Source organism: Bos indicus, chromosome 12, assembly GCF_029378745.1.
Source record: "Bos indicus isolate NIAB-ARS_2022 breed Sahiwal x Tharparkar chromosome 12, NIAB-ARS_B.indTharparkar_mat_pri_1.0, whole genome shotgun sequence".
Lineage (NCBI taxonomy): Eukaryota > Metazoa > Chordata > Mammalia > Artiodactyla > Bovidae > Bos > Bos indicus.
The window spans coordinates 84,808,730-84,830,839 of record NC_091771.1 but is presented as its reverse complement, the minus strand read 5'-3'; the positions used below and the strand labels follow the sequence as shown (position 1 = coordinate 84,830,839).

Sequence of the window (22,110 nt, the reverse complement as noted above, 5' to 3'; positions counted from 1 at the left end):
GAGGCCCTTGTTGGCCGTCCACTTAAAATATAGCAGTGTATACGTGTGCCTCCCAATTCCCGAAATACCCCTTCCCACCATCCTTCCCCCTGACCAACCATAAGTTCGTTCTCTCAGTCTGTGAGGGAGTCAGCAAATGGACTGAACTTAACTTTGTTTAAGGAGAAGGCAATGACAACCCACTCCAGTACTCTTGCCTGGAAAATCGCATGGATGGAGGAGCCTGGTGGGCTGCAGTCCATGGGGTCACTGAGAGTGACTTCACTTTCACTTTTCACTTTCATGCACTGGAGAAGGAAATGGCAACCCCACTCCAGCATTCTTGCCTGGGAAACCCTATGGACAGAGGAGCCTGTGGGGTTACAGTCCATGGGGTCGCAAAGAGTTGGACACGACCGAGCAAGTAAGCTCATGTATATCACTTAGATGGCCAAGCAGATCGAAGGCACATCGTAAATTTACCCTTTGTCATTATGCTACTGTTATACTGTCATTAGTCTTCCCTGATAGCTCAGTTGGTAAAGAATCTGCCTGCAGTGCAGAAGAACCCGGTTTAATCCCTGCGTTGGGAAGATCCGCTGGAAAAGGGATAGGCACCCCACTCCAGTGTTCTTGGGCTTCCCTTGTGGCTCAGCTGGTAAAGAATCTGCCTGCAATGCAGGAGACCTGGGTTCGATCACTGGGTTGAGAAGATCCCCTGGAGAAGGGAAAGGCTACCCACTCCAGTATTCTGGCCTGGAGAATTCCATGGACTGTATAATCCATGGGGTTGCAAAGAGTCGATCACGATTGAATGACTTTCACTTCATACTTCGATTACCAAATTTTTGTAAATCAGTGCCAATTTTTAGAAATTAGATATACAGCATTGGAATCACTAGGTCAAAGCATAAAATCATCATTTTGACTTTTTAATTTTCGCAATTATTTCTGTAAATAATAAACTGACCTGATTTTTAGCCATAACTCATGGGTGTGGACAGGCTTGGTAAAATACTGAAGTACTTGCCTGGAACTAGTTAGTAAATAGCGACTGGATGAGCCCCTCCGCAGGGTCTCTGGCCATCCTGCTCTTTCCCTGGAATGCTCAGACTTCTCCAAGGCTCAGGAGAAATTCCAAAACTTTCTCAGCCTCTGTGGCCTGGGTCTGATCTGATTGGTGAGGCCCATACCAATTCAATCATTAATTAATTGATATGCTTTCTGATCAATGTTGCCACAACACGTATTTTCTGATAAATAGTCACCAGTGTTGCTTAGTATCATTATCCTAACTCTCTGCTTATTTGTTGGCCATAAAAAAGTCATTGCAATTTAATTCCCATTCCCTTGAGCATTTGTGAGTTCAACATTTGTTTACACATTTGCATTGTCCATTTGCATTTTTCCTTTGTAATCTCCATGCTGGTAATTTTGTGTGTTTTTCATTGAGGGTCTTAGTGTTTCCTCTTAATGATGTATAGGTGTTCTTCATGTTACTTTTAAAGTTTATTTTATTGAAGTAGAGTTGATTTACAGTGTTAATTTCTGCTGTACAGCAAATTAATTCAGTTAGACGTGCTATACAGTAGGACCTTGTTGTTTATCCATTCTCTATACATTGGAAATTTCAAATATTAACACATTTAATGTATATTTATTGTGAATGTAGTTATTAGTTTGCTTATCTTGAATGTTGTTAGTTATCTTGTTTTCTGAAGTTTATCTTAAAATATGAAGACATTTAAATTCTTTCATTGCTGTGGTATTCAGAAATCTCCCCTCTGTTAGAGTCAGAGAAAAAACTAAATTATGTCTTCTTAGCATCTTTCAACCTTTTGTTTTTATGTCATAAACATTAATCTCCTTAACCATATAGGTAATCTTGGTGTCTGATGAGAACTAGGAGCTATAGTTGGTTGTTTTCTGATAGGGGGTCCCCCCAGTTTGGTTGACTTAGATGCCTCCTTTGTTCTGTACATGATTTCTGGCTTAATTGCCTATTTTAACACTGCTTTGGAAAAAGAAAGGCTGTCCTGTGTCAATATGTAGTGCCTCTGGTTTCCTGGCAAGCACGATGCCTGCAGCATCTTTCTAAACCGTCACGAGGTCCATGCCATTGCTCTGGTGTAGGAACAAGAGAGTCACAAGAAGTGCTCTGAGCCCACTGGGTCTTGGCAAAGCGGCTCGCTGCTCTGGAGCAGTGGCTTTGCCAGAACTCTGCATATAGCCTCGGAGTTGGGCCTGGAATGCTTTCTTAGAGAAAAATGAGGTTAGAAGATGTATTCATCACCTCTGACTCCACAGGTATTTTGCTAGGACAGGGTCTAATTTGGACTGTAACGATGTGCTTTCATAAAATAAGTTTAGAGAAGGAAAAAAAAAAGAGTATGAATTTTCAAGGATTTATTTCCATTGATTTCATAGGAGAAAGACCCTGGGAATGGAAAAGATTCTTGGATCAAAACTGAAATTTAATTACTTCTTCAAGTTCTAATGACAGCACTTTTCTGTAGTTTTAGAAGTAATTTGGGTGAACCCTTCCTTTTGCTTCACTGCAGAAGTGAGGCATAGAGCAAGGATGGCCCAGAGGGGAAAACAAGTGTCACTTCCTTTCACTTTTGACCCATCAGTAATTCCAGGTGAAACACACTTCAGGTTAAGACATTTTTTCGTGGACATCATTGCATGTTGCTGTTGTATCAACTCCAAACTATGTTTTCAATTACTTACCTACTTACCTTGTGGAGAAGGAAATGGCAACCCACTCCAGCATTCTTGCCTGGAGAATTCCATGGACAGAGGAGCTTGGAGGGCTATAGTGCATGGGGTTGCAAAGAGTTGGACACGACTGAGCGACTAAGCACAGCACAGCACAGTTGCTCAGTCACGTCCAACTCTTTGCAACCCCATGCACTGTAGCCCACCGGGTTCCTCTGTCCGTGGAATTACCAGACACGATTATTAGAGTGGATTGCCGTTTCCTTCTCCAGGGTATCTTCCCAACCCAGGGATCAAACCCATGTTTCCTGCACTGGCAGGTGGATTCTTTACCACTGAGCCACCTGGGAAGCCCAGCTGTTATAATGAAAGTGAAAGTCAATAGCTCAGTCATGCCTGACTCTTTGCGATCCCATGGATTGTTGCCCACTAGGTTCCTCTGTCCATGGAATTCTCCAGGCAAGAATCCTGGAGTGGGTTGCCCTGTCCTTCTCCAGGGGATCTTCCCAAACCAGGGACTGAACCCAGGTCTCCTGCATTACAGGCAGATTCTCACCGGTTGAGCCACCAGGGAAGCCCTATTATCATAGTGTCATATTATAAGATTTTACTTTACAAGTAATTAGTGTACATTATTGAAGAAGACCTAGCATTCTTAGTGTAGAGAAGTTACAACAGAAAGTGCATTTCATAGTTTCTTTTGTGGGAGAAGAATTCATCATATTACCACTTGTCTCACTGGCAACTTATTTCCTACAGTGTGTATGTGAAGTTGCAGAAAAATAAAGACACAAAATTTAAATTTGAAACTTTATTTTAGGATTGATTAAGTTATGTTATGCTGTCAATGTGTCAGACGGGTTTTTGGAGTATGTTTTTTGTTAGGCTATCATTTTTAAAGAAACCTTTAACAAATAGCGTTTAGAACTAATACATAAATCTGTCAGTATTTTCAAAAGTGCTATAGAGTTTCAAAGAGAAAAGCATTGTTCTTTACCTTGCCCAATATAGCAATGAAACTAGGGCAAGCTGATTTTGTGTAAGATTCCGAAGCTCCACTGTCACGTCACGAAGGCTTAAAAGCCCTTAATTTACATTTTCAGAAAAAAAATTACAGAATTAAATATCTTTGAACCAGCAAGACTGTTCATTACAGGAAGTTATTATTTTGATCAGGCTGTTGGTTTCTGAAGTATCTTGGCAACAATACAAAAATAGCTTTCCCTTGTTAATAAAGAACAATCTGCAAAAACAAATTAGAAATGTGTTAAGGACAAAATAAACAGACATTTTATTTTTTAAACTTGGGGGCCTCTGCCTTTCACAGACTTCTGGAATCTGGGGCGCTCCACCCAACTGCTACACACTTTATTGCTCTGTTATAGGTTTGGCACGAGACGAATAATTTTCCAACTGTTGGAACAATGTGGATTCACATTTTTCCAGAAGGGGAAAAAAAACTCTATCTTACATATTAAATTCCAAATAGAGAAACAGTGTCTGTATCACTCTTGCCATTTCATGATGGAATTTGAGAACTAAGGGAAAAATTAGACGTAAGAAAATGGTATATCTAAGTGTAGTTGAAACCTACATCTGGTGAAAGGATTTTTAAATCGGTGGAGAAAAGTCAATTCACAGAGCCAAGCTCCCATGTTGTGAAATCTTACTTATAACAGTCACTTGAGGCCAGTCACCTGGGATTTGTCGAAATAACTCCTGTCTAGTTCTTACTGTTACATATTATACACGCACTGCTGGCTGCCAAAGAGAGCTTGGTCGAACCTGGGCCAAGAAATCGTTCTCTGAATACTTGCTTAGTCTAATTGTTCCTCCTAGGTGATCAGAAATTAATACTGACTTAGCTGCCATTGCAAGTGACACAGCTGTTTTGGTGGGGTGGAGAGAGGTTTATGTTTTTGCTTTTTATTTTAGAAAGGATGACATTGAAAATTTTCATATTCATACAGAAGGATGATGTAAAAAATGTGCAGTGGAAGGTGATCTTTCGTATTTCCCCCCCTACTTTATGAAGCGGACAAAAAGAGATATCCAGAGCTGTTCACAAGACTTGTATGAACAAATTCACTCAGTTGGAATTAAACCCTGGCTTAGGCACCACAGGTAAAGTGGTTCCTGTTTTGCCCTCCTGAGTTGAAGCGTGACGAAGGAGTGAAATAAAGGAAGTGGGAGGCGGAGAGGTTGGCTGGCTGGTTTCTACCAGGTGAGAGGGTAGCACCGTTGCATCAAGGTGACAAAGCCTGCAGGTGTCTGCTTCTGTGAGACTCATTTCCTAAGCATTTTGCTCGGCTCTTATTTCTTCCGCTCAGATGTGCGTGGTCGCACATCATTGCAGCCGTGTTCACACCCATGCTTGCTGGCATGTCAGCCTAGCAAACTGATTTCCCCGGCTTGTCCTGCCTGCTTCCTGAGTGCGGTGTGCACGCCTGCTGTCCCGGGGTCCTTTGTTCCCCTCGTCCCCTCCCTGGCCCCCGCCCTCCCTGGGGCTGAGTTTTGCCCCCATCTGGTCTGCCTCTATCCCCCTCTTGGTCCCCGGCCCCCTTGTCCTTCATAGGGAAGCTCCAGAGGGTCCGGCCGCCGTCTGGGACCAGGCGTACTGTGGCCGCTCTGGGGTGAGGGTGGCAGGGTGAAGGAGCCACCCATGGTGCCTGGTACTTGGGGAGCTTTGTGACTTCTGTCCCTGGAAAGGCAAGCAAAGCTGATACCACAGCGCTGAAAACTTGAGCATCCCAGGAGACCATCTGGGTGCCACCCTCGGCTTTCATGGGAGTGAGGTATCATTACCCTAAAGGGGCAGCTGCGGTCTTGAGAGGTTAAGCGATCCGCTCTGAATCTCACAGCTAATGAATGGTAGCCTTGTGTGTGCAAATGTGTGTGCGTATCTGTATGTGCGAGCATGTGTGTGTGTGAATATGTTTGTGTATGTGTGTGTGTCTGTGCGTGTGAATGTGTTTGTATATGTGTGTGCGTGTGTGTGAATGTGTTTGTGTATGTGTGTGTGTATCTGTGTGTGTGAATGTGTTTGTGTGTGAGTGTGTTTCTATGCGTGTGTCTGTGTGAATGTGTGTCTGTGTGTGTGTGAGAGTGTGTATGGATGTGTGTATGTGTTTATGTGTATCTATGTTTGAGTGTGTGTGTGTGTGAATTTGTGTATGTGAGAGTGTGTGTGCTTGTGTGTGTGAATGTGCGTATGTCTGTGTGTGTGTGAGTGTGCGTGAGAGAGAGAAACTAGAACATTGGTAGCTTTCTTCTAGAGTTGCCTTTTTATCCCATTTGGAGAATTTTTTAAAATACAGAAAAGTACAAAAAATGATACAAAATTATACCCTCATCACTCATGTTTAAAACTGTTAAACATTTTGCAATACTCTTGTGTCTTTTTTCTATCTATCTGATAGAAAATCATATAGATTTAAAAGTCACGCAGGAAAAGTATGCGTTCGTGATCTTAGGGGAAAACAAGATAGGCAAAAATAGGAAAAAGAATGAACGTGTTAAGCCTCTTTAAAAAGGCAGAGAATAGACTATACAGCAATCACACCAATGCCCAGCCTTGCCCAGCTCCTGCCACTGCCTCGCTGCCTTCCTTTCCCTTTCGGAAACTAAACATCAAGCAGCTTCAGTCTGGTGAGAGTCCCTTCAGGGTTACCTACATCTCCACAGCCATAAACAGAGCACAGTATTGTTTTACATGGAATGCTCCCCTGTCGTACTTTATAGGTCATCAGGAACCTTGATTTCTTTGTTAACATCATTTTGCTGAGATGAAACACACATAACATTTAGCTCATTCATTTTAGCCATCGTGCAGTGATACACTGTGGGCCTGTAACATGTTTTGTCTAGATGGTCACTTCTGAATGTCTGGGCTCCCGATTTGTGATCTGGGCTATGGCATTTCTACTCCAAACCACCCCACCGTAAACGTGCCCAGAGACACCTCCCTGTGCACGTTTGAGGGTTTCCCTGGAGATGAAATTGCACGTGTTCACTGATCAGGCATTTCCCCACCTTGTCGTCCATATCACTAAACTGCTGTCCAAAGTGTCTGCAAGAGATAGAGGCCTGCCAACATGAACGGGGATTCTTCTCCCCTAAATTCTTCCCAAAGGTCAATGGGCTTCGTCTTTTTAACTTTTATTTAGCGATTGAAATTTTTTTTTGTTGTGCAAGCAGGAGGAAAGAGACTAGGTGAGTGCTCAGAACACTTCAGCATCTGCTAATCCCAGACTCTCCATCCATCTGGGATTAGCAGACTGTTACGGAGAGGATGGATAAGTATCAGGGCCCTACTATATAGCACAAGGGACTAGATTCCGTATCTTATAATAAGCCACAATGGAAAAGAATATGAAAAAGAATATATAGATATATATGTATAACTAAATCACTTTGCTGTGTACCAGAAACTAACACAACATTTTAAATCAATTAGCTTTCAATTATATACTATACTTCAATAAATTAAATTTTACAAAGACCACTTCAATGTATGTGGAAATGTCATTATGATAAGATCATAGGAGATAGTGGGCTTCCCAGGTCGCGCTAGTGGTAAAGAAACCACCTGCCAATGCAGGAGACATAAGAAACTTGAGTTCAATCCTGGGTCGGGAGGATCTGCTGGAGGAGGGCATGGCAACCCACTCCAGTGTTCTTGCCTGGAGAATCCCCTTGGACAGAAGAGCCTGGCAGGCTACAGTCCATGGGGTTGCACAGAGTCAGACACGGCTGAAGCGACTTAGCATGCACGCACTACCAAACTGTAAGTTAAAGCAGAGAGCCTGGAAAGTTGTGAACAAGACCACTTTTGACATTTCTGTACATTTTGAGGACACAGCGTTGACTTAGCTGCTGTATGTTAACGATAGTGATACACACATATTAACTTTGCGTAAAAGAGCGTTTGACGATTGAAAGTCTGCGTATCCACATTTGAATGCTTTCTCACAAATCAACTGCTTAGTCATGTAGTAGAAAAACCAAAGCCTAGAAAGTTTAATGACTCATCCAAGATTTCATAGGAAGATTTCTTGTAGAAGAAAGAAATTTTGAAAAGACCAAACATCTGGCTGAGAAATATTGAAATGAAATAAATGGTGCTGGGGCTTCCCTGGTGGTCCAGGGATTAAGAAGACCCAGAAGAGCCAAAGTAAATAAATAAACTAAATGATGCTTACGGGGCCCACGAGGTCTCCTCATGATTCTATGTACAATATACATCTCTCAGCAGCTCCCATTTCTTCAAGGATGTACCTTCTGTGCCAAGGGCAAAGCCTGGATTATAGAAGATGCTCAATATCTATAATATTAGCTGAATTAATAAATAAGGTAAAAGAGGGAGCGTATTGAAATCCCTGTGGTGTGTATTTGTATATGCATATGAATTTGTATTTGTAAATGTATTTGAAACCTGTCCCCAGAAGATTCTGTCTCCCAGAGAATCACAAATCTATTTTCTTCCTCCTGTTCATCCCCTCGTTGCCTCTCTGGCCCCGGCATGAGAAACTTAATTGCAGACTGACCCAAATAAAGGGGGAGGTTGAATCAAATGAATAGTACGGGATAAACGGACTTGATGGAAAATTGCATGCAATAAAAACAGGGAACATGAGATATAAACATCATTAGGGTTGTGGGTAGGTAAACAATTTAAATCTTGTGACAAATGTCATCAGTAACATATACAATATATTATGGGATAAATTATAGTAGTGTTAGTATAATTGCTATAAAAATATAAGAACAAAGTCTTTTTAATAACTTGCAACAGGAGGGAACCTAGAACATGAAGCAAAAATTAGTCCAAAAGTTAACTGCAGAAAATTAAAAAGAGATCATTTGGATAGCAATAAATGATTAACTTTATTGATTAAAGGAAAGGGTTTTAGATGAAGCATTAAGGCTTAAGGGCCTTTTTCTTGGGTTTTGGAATGCGTGCTGACTTACATTTGGAGGGGCAATCTGGTGTTAAGGGTAGTTATTTCTTGAGCTTTAGGAGAATAGGTTTATGTTGAAAGCAAAAAACATCCAAGTGAGAAGGGGCATGGCCACCCACTCCAGTATTCTTGCCTGGACAATCCCACGGACAGAGGAGCCTGGAGGGCTACAGTCAATGGGGTCGCAAAGAGTAGGACATGACTAAAGTGACTTAGCACCCATATCAAATTAACGAGAAATAAATTGAGAAAGGGACCTCAGGAAAAGAGGCGTGGTGTGTGGTTTGAGAACCAGATAGCATTCTGCTAAGGCCTCTGGTTCTTAGTCCAAAGAAAGAGACAACCTCCTTTCCGACATCCTGTAATTCCTCCGCCCTGATTCACTCGGATGGTGTCAGAGAGCAAGCGCCTGCACCACTGCTCTCCGTCGGAAGTCAAGCTCTAGGAGAGGGAAGGAAGAACGTCCCCATATTTCGGGGGAACGCATTGAGCTCAAGATGGCATGGCACCTCTCTCCCAGAGGAGCCGTGAGGTTTCTGCAGCTCGTGGTTATTACTCATCTGAAGGGCAACGCCTCTACCCCACAGGGTCTCCTTGTGCCTGGCTGGAGGATCCTTTCATTATAGAGCACTTCTGTCACATTAAAAGCCTTTACCAAGGATTTTATAATCCTTATTTACTGCTCTGCATAGCAACCTTACAGCACACTTCAGCCCTGCCCTTTAGACTTTAGGGAACAGCTGCTGGGCACACCCAGTACCAGCCTTCTGAAGGCTCCTCTAGAATGAGAGTTTCTGACTTATGAAAGTTAAAATTTAGGAGTTGTCATGGTCAGAAAAGAGGATATCTAATTTAACTGCCTTTGGACTCTGAGGGTTATGAGGGGAGCAGATTAGCAAGGAAAAAAAAAATTCTTTAAAGTTCAAGGCCTTGTCTTTGGCTCTGGAAATTTCTCTGTGTTCTAAAGTGGATAAGAAGATATTAAATGTAAAGAAAAACACACAGGCACAGAAGGAGTCACTGACATTTATTTTTCAAGCTATGTGTTGAATTCAATACAGGAAGGAGCCAGGAACGGAATATTTTACACTAAAGTCACAAACAGAAACACCCAATGCAGTTTCTGCCTTGTAAACCTAATGGTTTTTTAGCATTTGCCACATATACCATGTTTATTACATGAAATTTATTAAAAATAGCACCCGTTCCTTGCTTGATGTGGAAGGAATTCAGTAAAGTGAACATCTTGGTTGTGCTGAAAAATTTGTTTCAGGCCAGACCAGGAAGGAAATTTATTAGGTGTATTTAAAATTTTGCTGATTTTAAATTCACGCATTAAAGAAGAAAATGATGCTTGGCACACCTGAAAAAAAGTCTATGTAATGGAATTCTTGGAGGATTGGTACACCCCTGAGTCATTTAAAGCCAGATTGGATTCAACATTCAGGAGCATTCCTTGGGGAATTTCTTGCAACTGACACTGACTAGAACGCACAAGGAGAATTCCCTTCTCTTTCTGCCCTAACTTGTCACTCTTTTGATTGAAAAATAATGTGATGTGTTCTGGGTCTTTTTTTTTAAGTGCCTATTTATGAAATGTGTACCTCAGTTACACAGTAAAATAGAATTCATTAAAAAAAAAAAACAAAAGCAGAGAAGACTATGAGGTTGCTATTTAAAAATACATTTTCAAGATAATGTGCTAATTGTCAGTGGATTTGAAGAATTTTATCAGGAATATTCCACTGTGTTTCAATAAGGAAGCAGTCTGAAATCTGCTATTACTCCTCATTTCCCGAATCCAAAGTGAAAGGAGTCGCAGAGGAAATTAAAATCCCACGTAAGTGACTTAATAAGCCTAGAAGAATAATTCGATTCTTTTTCACACATTAGCCATTTTCACTTCATCAAATGATAACTATTGGTAATGTAAAACAAGAACAGTGTGTTCACTTGTTTTCCTATTGATAACAATATGGAACCTTGAAATTCGTCGTGTTAGGTACTAGCCAAGTAGTTTAAGAGTGGCCAAACCTGGTTAAATGTTGCCTAAATAATTGTCTGCAGGGTGAACACAATTGCTGCCACTCAGGGGATGTTCCTTTAAACTCTAGTGAATATATATTTTTAATTTAAGAAACCACAGCTGGCTTACGTGCACTGTAATGATAGTAATATTATTCTCCCAAGAGATAACAGCATTCCTATAGAGTCTAAGTAGAAATGACACATTTATGGCATATATTTGCAGGCTTCCAGACACAGTAGTTCCCCACCCGCACAGTCAGAACTATGAAGAGAGCTGGAGAAATGAGAACACTCCATCCCCTACCCCGCAAAAAAGTCACCTTACCTTGTCAGGAAGATAGTGCCTTCAGCTTTGGTAAATTTCAGGGCTGTAATTTAAAAAGAAAAAAAGAAAGGATAAAAGAGAAGGGGAAAAACAGTCAGGCAACTTGCATTCGGAATGTTTAGGGTTCCAGCAGGGCACTCTGCTTTTCAGTCTTTGCAAACATGCATGCGTGTGTGGTCAGTTGTTTCCGGCTCTGCGACCCCGTGGACTGTAGCCTGCCAGGCTCCTCTGTCCATGGGATTCTCCAGGCAAGGATACTGGAGCGGTTTGCCATCTCCTCCTCCAAGGGATCTTCCTGATGCAGGGATCGAACCCCCATCTCCTGTTACCCCTGCCACTCCTGCATAGGCCAGCGAATTCTTTACCTCTTCAGCCACCTGGGAAGCAAAGATTTCTGCTGAAGCACCGAGCAATCTTCCCTTAATGCCTGGTGAACGCTCACACTCTTGCTTATCTCTCTCCTGTCTTTCTGCAGCACGAAGAACCTTCCCCCTCTGACCCTACGCAGTGTGTTAGTGGAAAGGGCCGTGTTCTTTTACGAGGAGCAGGAGGTGGATCTTGGAAAGGGGTGCACGTTCCCTGTGGCCCTTGTGATCACGCACCCTCTCACGAATAGCTTGAGATACACTTTGGCCGCGGGTTGTGCTGGTGTTGTCGCCATCGCTATTGGACCTGACCCGTTTGAGCACGGAAAATATTTCCCCCCAAGATCTCCAAAAATAATGTTACAGAATTGTTTTTCTGCTGGTGATGCAGCCGTTTGGATTCCTGCATGAGCTGCACTGAGACACTAAGTGCAGAAAGGGAGGCGTTGATGTGCTGAGACCTTTGATCTCTTCCTGCTCTCCAGCTTTGGGAGTTCATCAAAATCAAGTCAATTTCAGGAAGGTCTTTGCCCAGGGAGGCACGTCTGTCGACGCTGCTCCCGGGGCCCTGAAACCCTCTCCAGGCCAGGGAGGTGACCCATTAGCTGCTGTTTCCTTCCAGAATCAGTCGGCTTTTATTTTTGTCCCTGTGTTTCTGGTTCCTGTTTTGTATCTAGGCTATAAATTAGAGTCGAAGTTACCAAATAGAATTTTCTACACTATCTTTCCAGTGAAATATGTGTGTGTGTGATTTTCACTTTGATGATGCTTGTTGCTGAAAGCTAGTTACTTTGTGTTTTATTGTCAGAATAGAGTGAGCCAAACCATATTCTTAATAAAATGCAATTTTACTTGTACTGTGAAAGCGGTTAGGACATCCGTTTCTAATGCATTACTCCAGATGATGGTATTATTCTACTCGGTCATCCCTACCTCTCTCTTCACCTGGCTAACCTGGACTTCTCCTGCAGGTCTTGGTGTGCCTTATCACTTCCTCAGTGGTTCTTCCTGAACCTCTCCCTTCCCCCAGGACTGGCTTCCACTGCTCAGCGCTCCTGCACCCTCTTACTTTCTCAGCAGACTAGCTTTTGGAGTCTTTCTTGTTGATCAGTCTTTTTATTCCTCAGGGTGAGGAGTGTCTTTGTCCTGTTGCAGCTGGAACCTTAATGCCCAGCAGTCGCGGAGTGTCTGTGGGAGGGATGACTGTCGGCCACACCCTGATCCAGGTCTATTATCATTCATCCACAAACAATTCGTCGCTGACAGGCTCCAACTTCCCAGTCAGACTGTCTCCCAGTCCCGCTGTACCCAACACCTTTTCTTCACAGAGGAATGACTCAGCAGAAATATAATGCAGACCAGAAAGAGGAATTTAAAGGTTAAGAGACCCCTGGCTTTGTGCAATGATTCATTTGGACCTTGCTGAGGGTATACAGCATTGCTCAAGACTTTCCTGCTTGTAAAGAGTTCAGAGGTCTTCCCAGGTGGTGCAGTGGTAAAGAATATGCCTGCCAATGCAGGACACATGAGTTTGAGCCTCTGGCTGGGAAGATCCCCTGGAGAAGGAAATGGCAACCCACTCCAGGATTCTTGCTGGAGAATTCCATAGACAGAGGAGCCTGGTGGGCTACAAGTCCATGGGGTCGTGAAGAGCTGGACATGACTGAGCACGCGTGCCACACAAAGAGCTCAGAGCCTGGCTCAGAGGAAAGGGAGCAAAAATCATTTAAAACATTGAAACAAGTGGAGTTAGATGTTCTAACATGGCAGCATCATGCTTAGGCATGGAAGATTCCAGAACTGTCCTTAAGAGTAAGTTGGCCCTGAAGTAAGGAAAGGCCATACAGTTACAGCAGGGTTTTGAGAACTATGGCCCATAAGCCAAATCTGGCCCCATTACCTGTATTCCTGTGGCCTGGGAGCTAAAAAAAAAAAAATTTTCTGTATATAAATGGAACAACCAAAGAAGAAAAATAGTATTTCATGACATATATAAACTTATATGATATTTAAACTCAGTAGCCACAGAGTTTTATTGGGACGCAGCCATGTCCATTCATTTGTGTTCAATGGCAGGGCAGTTATGACAGAAATTGTAAATAGTTCAAAAGCTAAAATTATTCACTATTTGCCCCTTGACAGAGAAGGAAAACCTTTCTGGTCCCTAAGTTAGTAGAAACAGCATCTGCAAAGCTCTCTCTGCAATCTATTCAGCTTGATTTCAATGTAAGGGGTGTGTGAGTTGCAGGGGGTAGAAGGGTGTGCATATGTGGAAGGGGCCAAGAAATATCAGGAAATGAGGCTGCACAGATTTTGGACACCAGGATGAAAACTGGGCCTCTTCTGATGTTGGCGGAAATCTCATGGAGAGGTTGAAACAGGAGAGTAACCAGCTCAGACTTGTGTATTTTGGAGCTGGTCTCTCAGTAATTTGTGTCTGTGTGGGGTGGCCTGGTGGGTAGAGACCATGAGATTTCACTTGATAATTAATCTTATCATTGTCATGAAACATATCCCCTTTTGTTATGTCTCCACCAAAACTATTTTCAACCTATGACTCCCCACCCCCCCCTCCCCCCCGCCCACCATGCTTTCAAGAAATCCCTTTGAAACCATTATCCGAGTCATGAAATTTAATTTACTTGTGTTGGGAGAACCTGTAGACATATCTAGGGACTTTGAGTGTTTTCATGGGGAAAACGCTGCACTTAAGTCACCATACAGTTGTGATTCACAATGTTTTTGTTTGTTTCTAGAGCAATTTGCCAAGAGTGTCCCTGGCCCCTCGTCCTGGAAAAAATGTCTCGCCATCTTCCCTCAAGGATTCTTTGGACTTCAAAGAAGACTATGAGTAGCTGGCAGGAGGAACAGGCCCCAGATGGAAATGTTATCAGCACCCACGTGTGCATACCTCTGGAAATGTTCACATTTTAAAATTGCAGAGTTAGCATGCTCTGGTCACCTGTAGGGGCCCTCTTTGAGGTATATAGTTTAACTATTAATTCTATACTTCAAAGAACATGTAGTTCACGAATGCAGCTGCAGGGCATTTAAAATATTATTCCCACCACTGTGGTCACCTCTAGTTTTGTCTTTTAAATAACAAAAATCAAATGTAGAACTGTAGTTGTGAGTAGCTAGGGCAGTAGAATTTCTAGAACAGAAGGCCATCTAAGTTACCTTTCTTTTAGAGACAGCCTTCCTCTGGCTTTTAAATGATATTTGTAAGGTTTGACTTGGCTGTCATTCAGGGAAGTGTTCATGTTTATGAGGAAAAGATGATATATAACCATCAATACCTCTGATGGATAGAAAATGTGGAAGAAGGTATATTATAGTTTCACCTTAACATATGAGTTTCACTGGTGGGAGGAAATGAAAGGTCAAGCTTTTAAATATTCTTTGTGTTGTTTTTGCTAATAATTTTCTCTCCATTTATACTTCACTTGTTCCCTAAATGACAGTTAATAAAGACAGAGCAACAATTTTTTAAAAAAATATTGAAAATTATATTTAAGAAAAGTCATGTATATTATTAAAGTTATATGAAAATATTCTGTAAGTTATGTGAGCTCCACAGTGAGCCTGAGCCGCATGGACTGAGGGTTGTGGAGGGAACGGATTCCTAGAGAAAAAAATCCAATGCAGTTAGTGGAAGATTTGCTGGATATTCACTAGAGCACAGACTCAGGTGACTTTTGGCAACTTCTGGTTCAGGTAGCAAAGAATGAAGCTGATAGCAAAGAGTGAGGTTGATGGAATCAAGACGTTTTCCTTATAAAAGTACCTGGTGTTTGCCTCCTTCATTGGCTGGGTTTCTGCTTACTGAGTGGGACTCAGAAGAAAACACTGGGGGTGGTGAGAAGAGCTGTGAGATAGAGGCAGCGGGTGGCTGTGGCTGCTGGTGTGGAGGGAAGTGGAGCGCTGCGCCGCACGCTCACGCGGGGCGACGTTTGGTTTGACGCTCTACTGCCGCCATCTTGAAATTCCTCACAAGCTTTCATCAAGAGGTTCTGCGTTTCCACTTTGCACTGGGCCCTGTAAATTATGTAGCAGGTTTCGGTGAAGGGCTACGGCTTTATCTGGAGCTGGAAGAGCAGAGGTCAGCCTCAGGAAGGAGACCTGAATGAGGGTCACTGTCCTAGCAACCTCATCCGGGAGCATTGACTGCCCACGGAAAGAGCTTAAAAGGGTTTCGCCATTGCAGTGGGGCATCCTCTAACAGCCAGGGGAGAAATGTTGACCTCAGTGAGGGGACTATAAGGTGAGAACTTCATGGGGGGAGGTTTCTCCAAAGGACTCACAAATGCCTTCAAGGCAAACACGCTTTGAAGATGCCGCAGTCCAGTAAGCCCCAGAGGCAGCCTGGTGCAGACAAGGGTGGGGCAAGAAGAGAAGAACGTGCTGAAACGCAGAGGCCAGCCCCTTCTCCTTGTGTCCAGTGGGATCCTGCCCTTTGTGCTCAACAAAGGTCATAGGTCTGTTCTCATAAAGCACACAATTTTACAGAAGTTAGCCTTCTGGGTCTTATTTTTGAAACAATAAACATTGAAGTGAAAAAGCACTCGAATATTAAATTTTATTAACATCATAAAAAGCTTAATATTAGAAACAAACTTTATGAAGATAGAGCCTTCCAGAAATGCCCGTTAGGGTGGTCAGTGGCATTTGGTAGCGAAGGAAAACCACTATGCTTGAGACTCCAGTGAGAGCAGATCTCTGCCTTTGGTGATAATTGAATTTCAGTTGTGGTAGCTTATTCTAGGAGGGTCATACCTGTGTAGTTACAGAGAGGAAATTAAATGCACTAACCAGCGAGTCACTCACAGTACATTAAGGTCGTGACAGAAGCTAATAAGGGAATTCCCAGTTTAAGCTTCTCTCCCTTCCATAGGCTCGGAGGAACATCTGAAGGAAGAGGTTCAGAAGACACCCCGTGTGAGCTGGTGATGAAAGTCAGCCTTAGCTCTCTATTTCCTTGTTTTCATTAGCTTGAGTTACAAACCGAGAGTTTTTTGAATGCCCTTTTTAGTAAGTGCACTTCCTTTGTTTTCCTTACAAGTTCCCTGGTAAGAGAACTTCTGTAATCCATAATCACCTATTTTATTTCTATTTTATGTGATTTCACAGTGAAAGACAAACTTATCCATTATCTCATAATTACCTATCTTGTCCGGTTGAACAATACTTTTCTTTGTGTCACAAAACCTTCTAAGAATTTGGTAAAACTGGTTGAGCAGGTTCCTCACTGAGCAGAAATCAAAAGGGAACTCACAGATGGAATCTCAAGCATTTATTTTCATATATGAGTGGGTAAACACTACATATGCAACCAGAAAACCTTTTTTTTTCCCCTCAACATTCACAGGGAGCATGAAATTGATGTCTGAGAATAAAACATACCTCCAGTATTTCAGTCAAGACAGAGAAGTGCAGAGTTGAGAATCTCAGGACAGACCCTGGGAGGCCCACGTTACTGCATATTTATTATCACCTGCCTTTTCATGGCAACTTTGGGATCTGCCTGTGGCCAACAGAGCTTGAGGTTTTGACTCTATTTCACTAAAGTGAACATTCAAATGACTCCTTCAAAAATGAGTGTGTGGATATCATTCAATTCATTTATTGAGTAAATACTGAAATGACATAGTTTACTTTTTTAATGACCCAAGTGAATATACAATTTCATTCCATTTTGCTTTCACTGGTGTCAGTGAAATTGAGAAATGCACCCCATGTTTTAATAATAGTCCATCTTTAAAATGATAGCTTTTATTCATTAAAAAAAAAAAAAAAAAAGAACAGTTAGGTAGAAGTTTAAAGTAAAATCCTTCAGCTTCTTTTAATGTAAAAGTAATATTTGATCACCATCCTGAAATGGTGTAATTTACCCCCTAAGCCTCTTCCAAGTAAACAATCCCCCCAGGATATCAGTTTTCTGTAGCAACACATTTGGGAAAAATAACATAGTTCATAAGCCAAGAATAAAATTCTAGTGCCCAAATATTTGCATAGGTAAACATTTTCAAATTCATGTTCTACATGCTAAACCTCTTGGTGTTTATAAAGGTTTTTGCCATTAGCCTTCAAGTTTTTGTTGGACAGATGTGTAAAACCAATAATTACAAGTAGGGTGTAAAGAGAGAAAAGCAAAGAGAATTTTACTCATTATTAGCACTTAAAATTATGCCTTTGCTCTTGAGATGAAATGATTAAAACACCAAAGACCCAAGGCAAAAGTAATTTGAATTTGACCTGTTTTCAGATCCATGTCTTGAATTTGTCAGGATCATTTTGTGTGACAGCAGGGGAGGAGCTGGCTGAGACCCAACATAAAAGATGCACGATTCTGGTGGGATATGATGGCTGGTTTTTTCTTTCCAATTGAGGTAACCTCGAGTAGACTCACCTATATGAGACATTAGTCTAAGACATCACAGCTATTGCCTATGTGTGGATTAAAACAGCAGTATTAGACACATCTGATTATATCCGCCCCACTCACCAAAACCAAAACCAAACGGTCAAATCTGAGTACTTATTCTAAGCACTGATGCTGAAGCTGGAGCGCCAGTGTTTTGGCCACCTGATGCAAACAGCTGACTCACTGGAAGACACCCCGATGCTGGGAAAGACTGAAGGCAAAAGGAAAAGGGGGTGACAGAGGATGAGATGCTTAGATAGCATCACCGACTCAATTGCCATGAATTTGAGCAAATCCTGGGAGATAGTTAAGGACAGGGCAGCCTGGCGTGCTGTGTAGTCCATGGGGTCACAAAGAATCAGACATGACTCAGAGACTGAACAACAACAACACTCGGAAAAAAAAAAAGTCCTAAATATTGGGGTAATGTGAAAACTTTCTAACAAAATCAAATCAAAGGATTGTGTTTAAATTTCTTTTCTTTTTTTTTTTGGTATCAGCTTGGTTATGTTCATTGCTTTTCTAAATTTTTTTTATTTTTAAATTGGAGTATAATTGTTTTATGATACTGTGCTAGTTTATGCTCTCTGATGAAGTGACTTAGCTATTAATATGTATATATATATATATCCCCTCCCTCTGGACTTCCTCCAGCCCCATCTCCCATTCCACCCCTCTGGGTCATCACAGAGCACAGAGCTGAGCTCCCTGTGTTGTGCAGAAGCTTCCCTCTAGCTATATGTTTTATACACGGTGGTGTATATATGTCAATGCTATGCTCTCAATCCACCCCACCCTCTTCTGCCCGGCCCCCAGGTCCACAAGTCAGTTCTCTACATCTGTGTCTCTATTCCTGCCCTGCAAATTGATTCAAAGACTAAAAATAAAGCCACCACGTGACCCAGCAGTCCCATGACTGGACACATACCATGAGAAAACCATAATTCAAAAGTTCACATGTATCCCAACTCAGTGCAGCAGTATTTACAGTAGGACATGTAAGTAAGTAAAGTCGCTGACTTGTATTCGACTCTTTGCGACCCCATGGACTGTAGCCCACCAGGATTCTCCATCCATGGGATTTTCCAGGCAAGAGTCCTGGAGCAGGTTGCCATTTTCTTCTCCAGGGGATCTTCCTGACCCAGGGATCGAACCCAGGTCTCCCACATTGTAGGTGGACACTTTACCATCTGAGCCATCAGGGAAGTCAAGTAGGACATGAAAGCAACCTAAATACCCCCTGAATGGATAAAGCTGTGTCTAAATTTCATAGTATTTCAGCACATATGCATTGCACTGCACAAATAACTTCTAGAAAACTTCCCTGAATAATTTCTTGAAGGGAAGTCATGAATACCATTGAGGGAGGAGGCAGATGGGCACCCCCCAGGATAAAGTGATTGAAGATTCATTCCCTGTGGGCAGAAACTCCAAGACTAGAAGAACAGAACAATTAAGGAAGGAGACTGGTTTCTTCCCAGACCACATATTTCTTATTCCCAAACTCAGGAGACCTCCCTGACCACACATGGGTGGAAAAGACTCCTTGGATGCCAAAGGGGAGTCACGTCAAGCGCTTTTCCCTACTCAGATGCCTTTTCGAGTAAAATTCATCTTGGCTAAGAAATGCATCTGCACACCTGGAAAGATACTGAGATATACCAAATATGGACTGTGAACCAGGTGAATCAAAATGGCCAAAGGAAACCTGGAAGAAATGCCCCATAAAAGTAATTGGAACTGCCATGAGGGTGCAGCTGTCTCGCCCTGAGTCTGCCCGTGTGTCTGTCCACACGTGCTGTACTCTCTTTCCTTTTAATAAATACTATACTTGTTTCCCTACTTTCTGTCTTTGTGAGAATTCTTTCCTGCAAAGCCGAAGGGCCAGGGCCCTTGTCACTGACCGCTGGTCTAGTGGCTAAGGTCTGGGGTGCTAGGACCAAGCCCAGTCTCTGGTTGGGAACCCAAGCCAAGCTCCAAACCATTGCAGGCTGAGGCCACCCGAGATCACCATCATTTCAAAGACAGAAGCAACTGTTTTTCATGGTCCCAAAGTGTAAAAGTGAAAGTGTTAGTCACTCAGTTGTGTCCAACTCTTTGCCACCCCTTGGACTGTAGCCCGCCAGGCTCCTCTGTCCATGGGATTCTCCAGGGAAGAACACTGGAGTGGGTAGCCATTCCCTTCTCCAGGGGATCTTCCTAAACTAAGGGACAAATCCATATTTCCTGCATTGCAGGCAGATTCTCTACCAGCTGAGCCTCCAAGGTCCCAAAGAGAGAGACTATAGGTATATATACCCAGCCCATTTGTCAAATGTTATTTTTTGATTATTTGTTCTTCAGTTCAGTTCAGTCGCTCAGTTGTGTCCGACTCTTTGCAACCCCATGAACTGCAGCAGGCCAGGCCTCCCTGTCTATCACCAACTCCCGGAGTTCACCCAAACTCATGTCCATCAAGTTGGTGATGCCATCCAGCCATCTCATCCTCTGTCATCCCCTTTTCCTCCTACCCCCAATCCCTCCCAGCATCAGAGTCTTTTCCAATGAGTCAACTCTTCACATCAGGTGGCCAAAGTATTGGAGTTTCAGCTTTAGCATCAGTCCTTCCAAAGAACACCCAGGACTAATCTCCTTTAGAATGGAGTGGTTGAATCTCCTTGCAGTCCAAGGGACTCTCAAGAGTCTTCTTCAACATCACAGTTCAAAAGCATCAATTCTTCAGCACTCAGCTTTCTTCACAGTCCAACTCTCACATCCATATGTGACCACTGGAAAAACCATAGCCTTGACTAGATGGACCTTTGTTGGCAAAGTAATGTCTCTGCTTTTTAATATGCTATCTAGGTTGGTCATAACTTTCCTTCCAAGGAGCGAGTGTCTTTTAATTTCATGGCTGCAATCACCATCCACAGTGACTTTGGAGCCCCCCAAATTTGTTCTTAGAGATCCTTAATTTATTGACCCCAGATACATACAGGTTTTAGTGCTTCTATCTGACCCAAGGAGGTTTTTCAGAGAAATTGGACTCATAGGAGAGAAGAACCAAGCTAAACAGTACTCATGTTCTGAGAAGCTCTTCCACTGCACCTTCTCAGACATTTTCCCTTTGACAGAAAAGGAAAAAAAAGATGCTATTCTGTTTCTGTCATTCTTCAGTATATTGTGTGAGACATGGCCCATTCATTCTTTTTAAAAAATTTTTTATTGAAATATAGTTGATTTACAGAGGCTTCCCTGATGGATCAGATGGCAAAGAAACTGCCTGCAATGCAGGAGACCCAGGTTATATCCCCAAGTCAGGAAGATCCCCCAGAGAAGGGAATGGCAACCCACTCCAGTACTCTTGCCTGGAGAATTCCATGGACAGAGGAGCCTGGCAGACTACATTCCATGGGGTCACAAAGAAACAGACATGAGTGAGCCACTAACATAGTTGATTTACACTATTTCAGGTCTACAGCAGAGTGATTCAGTTCCATACACACACACGTGAAAGTGAAAGTCACTCAGCTGTGTTTGGTCTTTGCAACCCCAAGGACAATACAGTCCATGGAACTCTCCAGGCCAGAATACTGGAGTAGGTCTTCCCAACCCAGGGGATCTTCCCAACCCAGGGACTGAACCTAGATCTCCCATGTTGCAGACAGATTCTTTAGCAGCTGAGCCACAAGGGTAGCCATATATATATATATATATATAGATACGTATATTCTTTTTCAGATTCTTCTCCCTTATAAGTGATTACATGGTATTGAATATAGTGCTTCGTGCTATACAGTAGGTCCTTGCTGTTTATCTACTGAAGTGAAGTGAAGTCACTCAATTGTGTCCAACTCTTTGTGACCCCATGGACTGTAGCCTACCAGGCTCCTCCCTCCATGGGATTCTCCAGGCAAGAGTACTGGAGTGGGTTGCCATTTCCTTCTTCAGGGGATCTTCCTGACCCAGGGGTTGAACCTGGGTCTCCTGCATTCCAGGCAGACGCTTTAACCTCTGAGCCACCAGGGAAACCCATTTATCTATTATATATATATATATATATATATATATATATATATATATATATATATATATATAAAATAGTGGATATCCTTAACCCCAAACTCATAATTTATCCACCTCCCTCTTCCACTTTGCTAATCACTAGTTTGTTTTCTATGTCTGTGAGTCTATTTCTGTTCTGAAAATAGCCTCATTTGTCTCCATTTTTAGATTCCACACAGAAGTAACACCATACGTCTGTCTCTCGCTTCTGTGACGGTTTGCTTCACTAATCTCCAGGTCCATGCATGTTGGTGCAAATGGCGT

General features: G+C 42.5%; 1 non-coding gene across 1 annotated transcript; it reads right to left on the bottom strand.

The window, feature by feature from the left end:
* Window positions 1–21,737: 21,737 nt before the first annotated feature.
* TRNAS-GGA (transfer RNA serine (anticodon GGA)) lies at window positions 21,738–21,810 on the bottom strand. The gene has a single exon. It is a non-coding gene; the product is annotated as a tRNA-Ser (tRNA).
* Between the last annotated feature and the right edge of the window lie 300 nt (window positions 21,811–22,110).